Raw genomic sequence first — 14,247 nt, 5'->3', positions numbered from 1 at the left:
CCGGGAAGAGATGGCCATCTATCAACCAAGCAGAGAGGTTTCAGAAAAAACCAACACTGTTGATCCCTTCATCCTGGACTTCCAGCTGCCCAAATTGTGAGGAAATAAATTTCAGTTGTTTAAGTCACCTAGTTGTGGTATTTTATTATGGCAGTTCAAGCAGACTAACACAGTTCCCTTTAAAAGAAGAAGATAATTGCCAGGTGTGGTGGTCTACACCTATAATCCCAACCACTCTGGAGGCTGAGGCAGGGGGATTGCAAGTTCAAAGCCAGCCTCAGGAACTTATCAAGTCCCTAAGGAACTTAGTGAGACCCTGTTTCAAAATAAAAAAAAAAAAGTACTGGAAATGTTACTCAATAGTGAAGTACCCCTGGGTTCAATCCCCAGTGTAAAAAAAAGTAAAATGAAGATAATTAATGACTACATATTTAACCTTTAGGTTCTATCTCTGAGACCACAGGAATATTTCCACTCAACATCGTGTTGCATTAGAATATAAACTAGCATGTGTCAATATGGAAGAAATACAGGAAGAAGGACATAAACAATAGCACAAGGGCCATGGGCCAAGAGAAGAATAACAGACTGGAAAGAAGACCAGGCATAATTTCAGAAGATTGTAACAGTGAAGAAATGGAAACACAATTGTACATGAACCACACACCATCATAGCACTTCGTGAGATTATTGGTGAGGACCTCTGCTGTACCAGAATGGAACAGTCCAAGTAATTTCTGGGGTTGATAAATAGGGCCAGGGTTAGAAGGCAAATGTGTAAATCAACACTAAGCCCCAAGCTCACTGAGAGCAGAGATGGAGAACAGTAGACACACAAACATCACCTAACGGAACAGAAGAATTATATGAAAACAGCTGCATTTGAGTGATCCTGATCTTGTTCCAGTCCAAACTGAATCTATGAGTAAGGACACAGGAGGCAGCCCACAGTGGGGAAAGAATTGGGGGACCCTCTTCTAAGTCTGAATTTGTTCTGATTAAAAATATCTCCCCTGTAAACCTATCTCAGACTGAAAACTTGACCCTCTAAAGGGTTATATGTGAATTAGGGGATTTTAATTGAGTTTAAGAAATTATGTAACCTTGAGGAAATTACACTAGAAAGCTCCTTGAAGTCAGACACACTTAAATTGTAATTCTGACCTTAATCCTTACTTGCCATGATCTACTAGGCAAACCACCTGGTCTCTAGCAACCCAGTGTCCTCATCTGTAAAATGGAGATAATTCAAATGCATAAATAAGACTCAAATGCAAAATATGTCTATATGTTCTTAACAAGGACTGATTGCCATAGATAATCAAATATCATGTCCTTGTTCCTTTCTACTATAAAGGTGGCTGAGATTGGAACTGGGACAATGGGTTGTTAGATTTTGAAGGCAAGACCAAAGGAAGGAAAGAAACCCAGAGAAATGGAGAATTGACAGGAGGAAGGAAATTGGGGTCAGAAAGAGGGCCACCAAAATAAATGTTACAAATGTTGTCTGTTCCATAATCTTGCTTAGAAACAGGCCTGTTTTCAGGAGAATGTTTCTTCTCTAATTTTTAGTCAAACACTGTTGATCATCAGATTGGGGACCAGTTGGAGAAGGTGAGGCTGTTTCTACCAATCAGGCTGGTTAGATAGGCACCCCTTCCTGCTTAGTATGTCTTAGACAGACACCTCCAAATCTTCACCCCACTCTGAAACGTGAGCTCTTCTCAGAGAAAGAAAAGTAGCTCTCCAGCTGGTTGTAGAGAAATAGTTGCCCTTCTCAACAAGAACTTCCTTCAAGTCCATTTGTTCTGACCTTGATCAAAGTTTTACTGCTGTGGATTAGGATATTGCAGTACAACGTCTGATAGAATTTCTCAGAGAAAAATTCTCAGGGTAGTCACCCAGAGGACCCTGATTATAAAGTCCTCATGTGGCAGAGCGGGCAATTCCCACATCCAGATGTCAAAAGCTGGTTAATTAAGATTAAGACATATTTGGTTTAGCAAGTCTGGTCAATCCAATTCAGGATTTTCTTATTTTCTTATTGTTCACTTCCACAGAAATTTCTTTGTCTCTGTGGAGCAGCCATAGTAGCAGAAAGAACCAGAATTTCCTAGCACTCTTTCTCAAGTAATGGTGAAGAATAGCTTACTTATTGGAAAAAGAGAAAGAGAAAGAAAGAGGAATTTTTAGGGAGGAATTAAGTTGTCTAGTCTTCAAGCTATCATTTTTAAACAGAAGGCATATGCTACAGCTTCAAATGGTACAAAAGGTAGAGCTAAGTGTTTCAATTGGCCAGAGACGCAATGAAGAAGAATGAGAGCTCGCGGCTGAGTCTCATTCACAACGTTTTGCCAGCTCACTTGGGCAATTCACTCCATCTTGACTCTGAAGGAAATTTTCCCCACTGAGTCAGCCATAAATACTCTGCTGATATCTCCATTTCTCCCTTTGCTTGACTGTAGTACTAAGGCCCAGAAAACAGCACTTGTACAATCTGCAAATTAAGATGATTTTTTGGCATCCATAAACTTCAAGCTGAAGAGGCTATTCAAAAAGCGGTGGTAAAGGAGGTCATAACTGTTTTATCTTTCTCCATAAAACTCTAATGCATTGGAGGGAAAATAAAGAAACCCCAGGTATAAACACTGCTATTGTCAGTTCAGTACACAACCTCTGTGATCCATCTACAACAAAATTAAGGCTGTTGAGTATAGAGAATGGTAAAATTCTAAACAGAACTCACAGGAGGAACCAAAATGATCTAAAAAGGGTTTTTTTTTTTTTAATGGGATTTATTAGCAAGATCATCCTTGGGAATTATAGTGACATACATATAAGAGTTTTGCAAAGGCAAATTATACTATGTTGGGCATTATTCTACCTCAATTTAAAGGTAAAAGGCAAAAAACCAAAGGTCATCAGCCCAAGAGTATATTAATTTATATCTAATGTAGGGTTTTTTCCACACATGAAGAAGTCCAAAGGGGACAAAATTATAGCTCCCACAAGAAACTTTCGGCAATAATCTTACATAATTTACAACATAAAAGGACATTTCTGTGTCCAGGAATTGTGGCTCATCAGCATTGTAAAAAGGGATCTGTGCAACTCATTTGATGTAAAAGTCATGTTCAAATCTTCAGCCAGCTGGCTGTTTTCGCCCAGCCCATTCCTCCTGGCGAAAGTCACACTCACAACAGGTAATATTTATGGACACCCTCGTGGAAAGACAAATACGTGAACTTTGGGTACAAGAGGTCAAACGGAAAGGACAAGCTCAGTTCTTAATAACCTGAAGAATCATTGCTCAGTTGCCCGACAAAGCCCAGGTCTGCTGGGTTCCCTATCTAGCCCAGCACAGGCTCAGGGAGACCGTGAACGGTTGCATTATCTTCTGCTTTCCAAAGGGAGAGAATGCCTGCGTTCCTATTTCAAAATAATTGGGAGAAGAAATTGTAGGTGGGAGCACAATTCATTTCAGAGTTTGATGAATTATTTACCAATTAAGGAGATGAGTAGAGGAAGGGGAGTGCTACATAACTTTGATATAAATGTTCCTTTTATTATATTATTTATACACATGAAATTGTTGCTTTTATTAACTAAGAGGTTAATCACTTGAATGGGATGCTTTGCAGGCTTTCCAATCCCATACACAGGCAAATTGGCTAATTTTATGTTAGGAAAATAACCTGGTGATTTTTCTAGTACTTATCTGTGTGGTGCAGTTTAATAACATTTTATAATGAAAAATGAGGAAAGTAGCTGGGTTGCTGGTGCCACAAAGCCACAGTTTCAGTGGTGAGGGGAAGGGAAAGAGTCCATGGGATTCTGGCAAAAAAAGAATTCCAGGAAAATTACCTTTTTCTGCTTTTAGGTGGCAACATGGAAGTCTATATTTTCTGCTTTTAGGTGGCAACATGGAAGTCTATATTATGTGGAATCAAAGCACAAACTGCAGAAAAATATGACCAGCCACAGAATCCTGCCACTCACTCACTATCCACGTACTTCCAGCCAGTCATGTGCCTTTGCCATCTTAGCTTCTTGTTGAAGTAAAGATGCATCGTTCATTCACTTTTGAAAGCATTCTATTACTCTCAGTACAGGGACCTCCAGGATTGTCATGATGACAAGCTTGACAAGATTCTTGTCCTCTTGAAGCTTTTATTCCAGGGGAGAGAACAACTATACATGCATTAAAATTTAATTAAATAGTACATTGAATCGGACATTATTACCCTATATGCATATAAGATTACACGACCCATGTGATTCTACATCATGGACAACCAGAAGAATGAGAAGTTACATTCCAACAATATATGATGTGTCAAAATGCATTCCACTGTTATGTATAACTAATTAGAACAAATTTTTAAAATTTTAAAAATTCATTAGACATGAGCAGAGCATGATAAATATTCTTAAAGAAATACAAAGGAACAATTGGAAAATAAGAGACACATATTCTTTTTTTTTTTTTTAATTTCTGCCTAGATTCACATACTCTCTTTTTTATACACATAACTCTTGGATTTTCAAGAATCTACCTAAGACAGAAGATTCCTGAATTTTCATCATATTTATTTCCTATCCTCTGACACACAAATGTCTTATCAAAGAGTAGATGCTACTTCTTTCTCACTAGGTCTAATCAGCATAATGTCCTTAATGTAATGGAGCAGCGTGGAAAGGAAATGCAATCAAGATATTTGTGAACTAAATTATGACGCAGGGCTGGAGAGTCAAGGCTTGCCTGTGATAGGACAGGTGTATTATTGGCCTTGTTCGCTGAAAGCAAACTTCTTCTGGTGGGCCTTATGGACAGGCATGGAAAAAAGGCATTTGCCAGATCAATAACTGTTTACCAGGTACCAGGGGATATGTTAATTTGCTCAAGCAAGGACACCACATCTGGTACAGCAGCAGCAATTGGAGCCACCACCTGGTTACACTTATAATAATCCACTGTCATTCTCCAAGAAACATCTGCCTTTGGCACAAGTCAAATAGGTGAGCTGAATGGGGTGTGGTATTAACTAAGGTTAACCTTAGGAAAACCTAAGGTTGTCTGTGTATCTATATCTATGTCTATATTTATTACAAGGTATCACTCATGCAATTATGGAGACTGAGAAGTTCAAAGATCTGCAGATGACAGACTAGAGACCCAGGAGAGCTGATGGTACAGTTCTGGTTTGAGTCTAAACCTGAGAACCAAGAAAGCTGAGAGTGTAGGTTCCACTCTGAGTCACAGGCTGAAGGTCGGAGAAGATTGATGTCCATGCTCAAAAACAATGAACGAGAGAAAGCAAGGATTTTCCTTTATTCAGACTTTGTTCTACCCAGGCCTTCAGTGAACTTCATGAAGGAGGGCAACCAGCTTTACTCAGTCTACCAATTCAGATGCTAATTCCTTCTGGTAGTACCCTCATGGACACACCTAAAATAATGTTTAAACAAAGATCTGGGCACCTCTTTGTCCCATTCCAGTTACATATCAAATTAACCATCACAGCTAGTGTAAGTGACAGCTTTTTAGACTTGACAGCTCTGTCAGTTTAGGTCTTAGTGATGATAACAAATAGAGATGAAGTAGAGCTTCCAGCCAGCCTATTATAGACATAAGTAAGAAATAATCTTTGCCACTTTTAGCCATTAATAGTTTCATGTTTTTGTTTCTGTAGCATAATTATCCTCCATGAGATAGTCAACTTGAAAGATAATAAAAAACCCATGTGATGTGTAAGGGAGACATTATTGCCATCTTACATATACTATAGAAGATCAGAAGACTCTCAAATTTACATTCCTAACTCATGCTGCTTCTCTGGGTTCACATTCCATGTCTAACTGTCCTACTTGACTTACCCACATAGAGGTCTCAAAGGTCCTTTAAAATCATGTCTGATATGAACTTGTGAATATTTCTCAAACCTGGACCATCTGCAGACCTGTGCTATCATTTAGCATTATCATACTAGACAGACAGCTGTGTGAAATCTGATTCTTGAGCCATATGATCCAGAAGACCCAGTTGTACTTGAAGTATCATTAGCAAATGGAGGTGGCATTAGGAGACTTTGGCAGATGAATCACAGTGTAGAACCTTACGATTATGGAGCAAAGCCCTACCATCCTCTGCAGAGAAGTACTCAACTTTTGAAAATTGACTCTTGACCTATTATTGGGTCTTAGTAGAAACTAAATGCTTAAATATGGGGCACCAAATTATCATGTAACCTGAGCCATCTATGAACTAAGTATTAATTGATTCACCAAATTACAAAGTTAGATGTATATGACAGCTCTTCATCATCAAATGGAAATAGTATGGACATGAGCAGCCCTGAGCAGGCCTGAAGGCAAAGTAGGTTACATAAAGAACTTTTCCAAATGTCCATGGTCCCCTTTCCTGATACATTCATTGCCTTTTCTCTCTAACCTGAACCTATGATCTCACAGGGAGATTCCTTCTACCAGTTGACAGACAAAGAGGAGATTCAACTCAGGCCTGTTACATCTTCTTATGCATGACACACAGACATCCCCTGAAAGTGGACAGCTGTAGCACTTCTGTCCCTTTCTGTGACACCCCTAATAGACACTGGTGGAGGTTAATCTTGCCCCCACCCCCATGGGCAGAACTTCAGGCAGTGCATCTGGTTGTACACTTTGCTTGGAAGGAGAAATGGCCAGACAGGTGATTTTATTCTGATTCACTGTCTATCACTAATAGTTTGACTACATAATCAGAGACTTGGAAGGAAACCATAATTGGAAAATTGATGACGAGATGTTTGAGGAAGAGGTATATGAATGGACCTCTCTCGGTGGGCAAAAAAAAAAAAATGTAAAGATATTTGTGTTCCATGTAAGTACTCACTATAGAGAGACCTCAGCAGAGGAAGATTTTAATAATCAAGTAGACGGGGTGACCATTCTGTAGATTCCAGTCATTCTCCTTCCTCAGACACCCCTGTCATTACCCAATGGACTCCTGAACAAAGCAGCCAAGGAGGCAGGGATGGAGGCCATGCATAGGCTCGGCAACAGACTTCCACACACCGAGGCCAATTGTGCTATAGCCTCCACCAAGTGCCCTATCTGCCAGCAGCAGAGACCCACACTGAGTCCCCAATGTGATGCCATTCCCAGGTGTGATCAGCCAGCTGCTTGGTTGATTACATGGATTATTTCTATAATTTGTTCTTAGTGGAATAGACATTCTGGATATGGATTTACCTTCCCTGCACACAATGCTTCTGCCAAAACTACCATCCATCATAGTATTCCCCATAGCATGGCTCAGAACAAAGAATTCACTTCACAGCAAATGAAGTGCAGCAATGGGCCCCTGTTCAAGCAATGCACTGGCCTTACCATGTTGTCTGCCTTCCTGCCTTATCATATTTTCTGCTATCTGTAAGTACCTGGTTTAATTGAATCACAGAATAAGTGGAATAACTTTTTAAGACTCAGTTGTAGTGCTAGCTGAGTGGCAATAGCTAGAAAGGCCGGGGTGAGGTTCTCCAGAAGAATGTGTATAACCTGAATCAGCATCCAAGCCTGGAGGTCTTAGTTCCAAAGAGAAGAACACTCCCACCAGAAGATTAAAAAACAATTTCATTGAAATGAGGGCTAAACCTGTCACCTGGTCACTGTAAAGTTCTCACACCTCTAAATCAACAGGTAAGTAAGAGAGTTACTGTGCTAAGGTAGCTCATCCTGAATAACTAACGAGGAAAATGGGACTTCTAATAAACAGTTGGAAGCAAGTAAAAGTATGTCTGGAACACAGGAGACCTTAGGGAAGTCCTTGGGATTTCCAAACCCTAGGATTAAGGTCAGAAGAAAATCATGCCAACACAATTCAGGGAAGGACTACAATGGCACACACCCTTCAGAAATGAGGGATTGGGTCACCCCTCCAGGAGAAGTACCACAACCAGGTTAAGATGCTTGCTGAATGCAAAGGGGATATAGAATGGGTATTGGAAGGAGGTAGCTATGCTCACCAGCCACAACCACATAACCAGTCACAGTCTTATTTTTTATGAGTATGTCTTCCTTCTTTTGTTGTAAATATATTTGTGAGCGTACTAGGCACATCTTGATTTTCTTTCCTCTCTGTTCCCTTATGTAAATAAGATGTTTTGACTTTATATTGTAACAATAACATATAAGCTTTATTCACTTTATATTGTAGTATTTAGTTTATGAAATATCAAGAAGAGTAAATGTCTCCCAAGATCTTTACTTTCTCTTCTGGGGAAAGGGGTGATTGTGTTTCTCTTTGCATGCAAGATAGTCTTGTCATGTTAGGCAAAATTATGATCTTGTTATTGTCTTTATTTGGAGATTAAACATGGTTTAAGGAAATGCCTATGGATGCCAAGTTGACAAGGTTTGGGCTTGTGATAATTAATATTATGTGTCAGCTTGACTGAACCTTGGGTAGACAAGATATTTAGTTAAATGTTATTCTGGTTATGTCTGTGAGAGTGTTTCTAAATGAGAGTGATATTTGAATTGGTAGACTGAGTAAAAAGGATTGCCCTCCTCAGTGTGGACAGCCTCATCCAATCTGTTGGAGGTTAAATAAAGCAAAAGTCTGAGTACAGGAAAATTTGCTCTTTCTCTCTCTACTTATCTGTGACTTGGGACATTGGTCTTCTACTTGAACCTTAGACTCAGTCTGGAGTTGTACCGTTGTTGCCCTTGGGTCTCCAGCTTACCAAATGAATCAGTACCTTAGAGTACATGTTACAAGGAATTGGTTCATTTTTATAAGGAATTATGTATATATAGTCTGTTTCTATTTCTCTGGAGAACTCAGACTAATATAGTAGCAAAGGGAAAATGGAGCCCTGAGGGTTTCACATTGACATTAGTGTTCTGGCAAAGTAGTGACACACATTGCTTTTGCTTTCAATTCATTGACTAGAACTAGTCACATGCCTTCATCAACAAGGGACTCAGGAAACATAATCACATGGAGTACCTGGGATGCGGAGAGACAGGAACATTTGGCCAACAGCATTCATCAGCACCCTACTAAAGAAATGCTACTCTCTGTGGGAGAGAGGGGTCATGGAGATATGATTCTCAGCTCTGCTATCTTCTGGGTCCCATTCGTGTGTCTTAAGTCATTTTGCAGATGTGTTATAAAATGTTAAGAAACATAAAGATGGAAAAGAACAGTGTAAATTTTAGAACAGAATATTTTTAAGGTAAGTTCAAGCCTCTGGACTGAAATGTGATGAGGGCACTGTGACACACAAAGCAGATCATCAAGTATTTAGTAACCATTGGTTATCAAGGTTGGCTTGACAGCCCCACTTAGGAGACAGCCGAGCTGCTGGTATTGATTGAAGTGCTGTGTACTGACAAAAAGCTGAGGCTTCAGATGTAACAAAGGCCAGGAGTCATCCATGAGCAGAGAGCAACTATTGAACTGATTACAGTAGACAAACCCAAAGTTTGATTAATTCCATGGAGCACGGAGTCCAAGAAGAAACTCACTATCGTTGATGAGCCAACTCAATCAGGATCAAAGAAATCTGGTAAATTCCAATTGACTGGTGGATAGAATGACTCAGATAGGCAGTCAGTGAGACCACAGATAATTACTGGACCAGATTCTCTTAAATTCCTTCCTGTTAACAAGTTAGCCCTGCTCTCTCTCTTGGGTCATTTGCATATCCTCCACACCTTCTCTTCTCTAAAGCCCTTTACATACCAGGTGCCTTAGTCTTGGCTCTCTGAGAAGACTGTAGCTCTCACAGTCTAGGCTGTCCAAGCCAAATCAAAGATCAAAGGCCACTGTCTTCACTCTCAAGCCACAGTTTAACATTGCCAACCACGCTCCCTTTTCAATTACATGTATTTAATTAGTTGCGTATTGATCTTTAGCAAATAACCTAAGTGTTAACTTGAGTATGCAGGTAGAGTAGGAAGCAGACAAGCTGTTGGTCTGAGAAAAGAAGGGGGTTGGGGGGACAGGTGATTAGGCTATTGTAGGGACAAAGTATAGGAGAGAACCAAGGACTGCTGACTTGGACTCTGCAGGATATTTATGTGAAACAAAAGGACAAAGGCCACACACAGAGGTGGAATTGAGGAACCCCAAAGATCTCTGAGGTGCTGTGTGTTTGAGAAGGGACAATTGGAGAGAGCGAAGGGACTGGCTAGAGGACTTCAACGGCCATCATAAGGCTTTGAGACTCACTCCTTCAGGCAAAGGAAAGTCATTAAAAATATCTTTAGCCGGAGGATGACTTGATAAAACCACACTGCTAAGAAAGATAAATCAAGCCAATGTTTAGGATAGACTGGAAGAAAGAGTAACCACAGGCAGAATATCAGTTGTGAGGCTATCATAACAATCCACACAACCATTCTTTCAAACTATTTTCTAACTACCATGTCCCAAAGCAACAAATGATCTCACCCACACAGCATAGCCTTTATTTCCTCTAGAGTAAAAAGTCCCTTTTTCTGAACACGAAGAAATAGAAATGATCATAGTGAGTCATTTCCTCCACACCTCTCTCTTTTTGTTATAGACACCTTTTTCTGGAAATAAAAGACGAGGCAACTAATCACAGGCTTCTCCTATTGTTACCTGACTCCACTCAGCCACCTAGGAAGAGCAGCTGTTTATCTTGTCTGTGTCTTGAACCCTGGTAAGGTACCAGGTATTGCCCCCGGGGCACACAGGAACTCAGAGGCAGCTGGAGAGATGAACGCAGGACCTGGACTGTCAATCATAGCAAGAGGAACTGGACAGTGTGGCTGCCTGGCCCCCTCCTTGTTCCAGAGCATGCAAAACTCCATGAAGTAAGGTGGCTACACCAGGAGAAAAATCCCTTCCACACTGAGATCAGAGGAAAGCAGGAAACATTGAAAGATGCCCTTGGATTAGTGGATGAATTGACCTTGAAAGAAAAGGAAGCAGCTAAGTAGAAAGATTAAACAGGAATGATAAGTCCTAATGTGGACACAGAAAAGTCTTAGGTGAGGAGAGATGAAGAGTGAGATGCATTGTCAAGGGGAGGCTGTCTGGGTAAAGACAAATGTAACACTTGTTTTTTAAGCATCTCCCTTGTGCCAAGTGTTCTGAATGCTTCATTTCATCCTCCATGTCCTACTGTTAAATAGACACCATTACTATCCCCATTTTTCAGTTGAAAAAACTGAGGCTCATCCATGGTTCAAATCCAGCTTTCCACCTTTACTAGTTATGAGACTTAGGGAGTAACTGAAATTCCTTTAGTTTCAGTTCCTAAATCTATTAAATCAGGAACATGATGGCACCTCTCTCATAAGGGAATTGGGAAAGTTAAATGTGATGTTTCAGCTTCAGGAACAATTAAGGACCCTACGAAATGTTATCAACATCATCACAGCTAATGATGGCGTTTCTCTCTTGATCAAAAGCCTCTGTTGACTCCACATGGCTCACAAAATGAAGTTTAGGGAATTCTCATCCTGGGACTCAAATCCCAACAGAAAATCACCTTCATCTACCTTTCTAGACTTCTTTCCTTGTCTCCAAGCTCTTTACCCTTGCTACAAGACACTCTAGTGTTATGGTTTAGGTATGAGGTATCCAAAACTTCCATCTTAAAACAGGAGGCAAAAAGATTAGATTATTAAAGCCTGAACATAATAAGTGGATTAACCCATTTAGGGATTAATAATTTGAATGAATTACTAGGTAGTAACTTTAGGCAGGTGGAGCAAGACTGGAGGAAGTGGCTCACTGGGGATGTGTCCTGGGAATTATATATTTTGTCCCCAGCTCCTCCTGCTCTCTCTCTTCTTTCTGGCTGCATGAATGAAGTGGCTTTCCTCCACCATTCCCTACTGCCCTGATGTTCTGCCTCATCTCAGAACCAGAGCGATGGAGTCAGCTAACCGTGGAATAAACCTCTGAAACTGTGAGCCCAAAATAAGCAATTCCTCTTCTAAGTTGTTCTTGACAGTTCTTTTGATCACAGTGCTCAAAAACTGACTAACACATCTAGTCATAGAGTCCACTCACTTCTCACTAATACCACCAGTGCAACCTCTTCTCCAATCCACACCTTTGCTTAAGGTGTTCCACACGGCTGGAATAGCTTTCCCTCTTGTCGCCAATTTAACATGGTTCTTAGGTTAAAAAGATCCCCTTCTCTGTGAAGCATTCAAATATCCCCTTCTTCCAGAGACCCCTGCCGTCTCCCACAGGGCTCTGTTCTCCTGGGCCAGCATCTCGAGGTTACTAACCCGGCTTCTGCTCTCTTGATGATTTTACGGTCTTGTACGGCAGTGTCTGCAGGGAAAACATGTGTTCCTTCCTCCCCTTACCCTCTTCTCCTGGGCACCTCTTACTCTACGCCAATACTCACACCCACCGTTAGTATGTCCTCATGACACTGAGGGTAACTCTAAACGTCCCCTCACACCAACCTTCTTTCTTCCCAAGTACACCTGATCCACACTGATCCACACCCTAGAAGGCGACCCAGCCCGTGTTAGCACAGGTTGACAACGGTCCCAAACCATACCCAACCAAGGCTACGTTACCTAATAGGGCTTATCCCCCACATCCATAGGGTCGGTTTTCATGGAAAGTGATTCAGGGAGACCAGTGGCTCTCAGATCTCTCTACACATTGAAGTCACCTGGGGAGCTGAATTAGTTTTCAAGGCTGCCATAGCTGAGCAATACAAAGTGGATCTCCTAGAATGACAGAAATGTATTGTCTCACAGTCCTAAAGGTTAAAAGTCTGAAATAGTGTCATTGGCAATGCCACGCTCCTTCTGGAACAGGAGAGGAGAATCCTTCCGTGTCTCCTCTGGCTTCCGATGGTTTGCCGGCAATCATGTACGTTCCTTATCTTGCCACTGAATGATGGCAGTCTCTTCTTGCAGGGTCACGAGGCCTGCTCCCTGTGTTTCTCTGTATCCACCTGGCCATCTTCTTCCAAGAAAACCAGTCATACTGGATTAAAGGTACATCCTGCTCTAATAAGACTTCATTTTAACTGAAGTGATTACATTGTGCTAGAAACCCGTTTCCAAATACAGTCAGATTCTGAAGGAACAAGGGTCAAGGCCTCACAATTTTTTTTTTAAAGGACACAATTCAACCCACAAAAAGAGATTTAAAAACACTGCCACTAATATCTCATACCTAGAGACATTTAATTTACCTAAGGCACAGACTGGTTGAAAGAAAGAAAGAAGGAAGGAAGGAAGGAAGGAAGGAAGGAAGGAGGGAGGGAGGGAGGGAGGGAGAGAGAGAGAGAGAGAGAGAGAGAGAGAGAGAGAGAGAGAGAGAGAGAAAGAAAGAAAGAAAGAAAGAAAGAAAGAAAGAAAGAAAGAAAGAAAGAAAGAAAGAAAAAAACAAAACAAAAAAAATCCTTAAGCAATTCTAATATGCAACCCAGTCTGAAAATCGTGAGGAGTTCAGGTTAAACGAATCTGGAATCAGGCTGCCTGGTAGTGACTTGTTCCTATACTACTTTTAAACTGAGTGACCATGGGAAATTTGCATAACCTCTCTGTGCTTCAATTTCTTCCACATGAAGTGGGAATAATACCATTACCTTCCCCATAGGAAAGTCGTAAGAATTAAGTGAAGTTGCAAAAGACAGCATTTATAACAATGCCTAGAACTATATTATCCCTATTATTATAGTTCTAGCACACTATCATCCTAATTTTAAAAGCCATAATTATAATATTTAATGAAGAGCACTTAGTCTCTATTTTAGAGATGAAACAAAGGGAGCACATAGATATTCAATCATTTACTCAAAAGCCAGTGAGGGAGGAGGATGTAGCTCAGTTGGTAGAGTGCTTGCCTAGCATGCACAATGCCCTGGGTTCAATCCCCAGCACCACCAAAAACAAACAAAAAAGTCAGTGGGGGATCCCAGAAAGAAATTTAGGTCTCCTGAGCACAGATCTCCCCAGCACCCAAAGAAGTCAGTGGTTTTCAGTCTAGATCTCAGGGGTCACCACGTGTCAGCTTCCTCAGGGAGGAAGGGGCAGAAGCAGAACAGTTCACTTTTATCTGCTTAATTTATTGATTCCCTGTAGGATTTGGTTTGAAAAGAAAAGAAAGAGGATGACTTCTCATGACTGAAAAAAGAACAAACAAATCAGAAAACCCTGTGTCCGATTATGTTACCATGAACCCTCTAGAACTGACAGGGTTTATCCTAGCTTCTACTTCCTCCCTTTTCC

General features: G+C 40.8%; 1 non-coding gene across 1 annotated transcript; it reads left to right on the top strand.

Moving 5' to 3' along the window:
• Positions 1-13,833: 13,833 nt before the first annotated feature.
• Trnaa-agc (transfer RNA alanine (anticodon AGC)) lies at positions 13,834-13,904 on the top strand. The gene has a single exon. It is a non-coding gene; the product is annotated as a tRNA-Ala (tRNA).
• Positions 13,905-14,247: the final 343 nt, after the last annotated feature.

The sequence above is a fragment of the Sciurus carolinensis genome, chromosome 15 (genome assembly GCF_902686445.1).
Source record: "Sciurus carolinensis chromosome 15, mSciCar1.2, whole genome shotgun sequence".
Classification (NCBI taxonomy): domain Eukaryota; kingdom Metazoa; phylum Chordata; class Mammalia; order Rodentia; family Sciuridae; genus Sciurus; species Sciurus carolinensis.
Note: the sequence above shows the minus strand (reverse complement) of the source record. Positions and strands in the feature narration are given on the sequence as shown.